We start from the raw sequence: 1,575 nt of genomic DNA on the forward strand, positions 1-1,575 counted from the left end.
GTGGAGCCGCTCGGGGCCTCGAACCGCGTGCCTTTGGGATTTACAGTGCAGGTTCTTGCCACTAGGCTGTCAGAACGCCCTAAAAATCACACAGCCCAATTTCAAATGCCACCAAGTTGCTCATATATTTTCTGAGGTTGTTTCTTCATCTTTTTTCACTTTTGTTATTTTTTGTTGGGTCTCAATGCAATTTAATAAATATTTTACAATGAATAAACTGCAGAAAGGATTCTGAATGCTATCTTGAAAGAAGGATATATAGAACAGAGTATGAAAGTGTATTTGAAAGATAGTCTTGGGGAGAAAAAATTATTGGAAAATTCTTTGGAAGATTGTCTTTTATAGTGTTAGTTAAGGCAGTAATTACTAAATTACTGCAGGAAGATATGGGCTCTAACTATATGAAAGAAAGCTTCTTTGGGAGAAAAGGTACTGGTTTTACATGAAAAATAAATGAAGCACCAAACAATGAAATGTTTCTGTCAGGAAGACACAGCCACTTTGCTAAGTAAGGATCTGTAACTCCACTTTTCACATTATTAAGCCTTCTTCCTGTGATGCTCTAAATACCTACATATAAAATCACTCTCGTGTCTTCCTTGAAAATAACGTTTATATCCTTATTATGCTTTTAAACACTGCTTTTAACTACCTATGCTTAAGTAATTTGCAATGTGATGTTAGAAATAAAGAAATCTTGAACTCTGAAAGAGATGTATATTTCTATAAGGGAAGCTCTGCTGGCCTAGTGGTAAGAGGCACTGCTGCAGTCCTGAAGCACATAGTTCAAATCCACCAGCTGCTTCAAAAGAGGATGGGCCATCTCCTCCTGTGCGATTAACTGCCTCTGAAAATCCACTGGATTTCTATGGGTTGGTTCCAACTTGATGATAAACAATAACAGCATATTTCCATAATGATTTCAAAATATTAACTGTACTTCATTATAATCTATAAATCACTGAAAAACTGTTCTATGGAAAAGATGTCTGAACTATGAGAAATGTGTCGAGTGTGTGGTAACCATTCCCTTCAGAGAGTTATGGGCCTGCAAAACATGAAAAAGAAATCTTACACGAAGCAAAACTCAGTAATCAACCTTCACATGTATACATGTCACTTAGAAATCCCCTTATTTGACAAAACAAACAAACAATACACCCCATCAATGCTATCGAGGAACCTGACCCTCTAGGGATCTCAGTACTGCTGTGTAAATGCCCATATTTCTCCCTCAGATTTCCTGATGGATTGGCCTCATCAGAGAGGTGCCCCCTTTGTGTTACCAGCACAACTGCCCTTGGATTACAAAATAAATTCATTTTGATTGAGCATAATATCATTTACTCCTTATTTCATGAAGTCAAGGTAATAAAATCATATATACACCCTGAATTCTTGGGTTACTCTCTGAGGTAAGATAATAGCAAAAAGTCTCAGATTCTTGCTTTCTCTGATGATTGATTGTGAGACTGCTGAGACACTGTCCACCACAAAGGGCCTCAGACTGAGGCTGTGGGAAATCATGCACACGTATGCAAGTTTGAGTTGTGATCCAAAGTAAAAGATGTTGTT

The 1,575-nt window shown here is 37.5% G+C and overlaps 1 protein-coding gene across 1 annotated transcript in view; it reads right to left on the bottom strand.

The window, feature by feature from the left end:
• Positions 1–1,575, bottom strand: part of ANO5 (anoctamin 5) — a 97,777-nt gene that overhangs the window by 28,155 nt on the left and 68,047 nt on the right. The gene's annotated exons all lie outside the window — the stretch shown is intronic.

This window comes from Elephantulus edwardii, unplaced genomic scaffold (genome assembly GCF_000299155.1).
Source record: "Elephantulus edwardii isolate Elephantulus edwardi_28Jun2011 unplaced genomic scaffold, EleEdw1.0 scaffold00109, whole genome shotgun sequence".
NCBI lineage: Eukaryota > Metazoa > Chordata > Mammalia > Macroscelidea > Macroscelididae > Elephantulus > Elephantulus edwardii.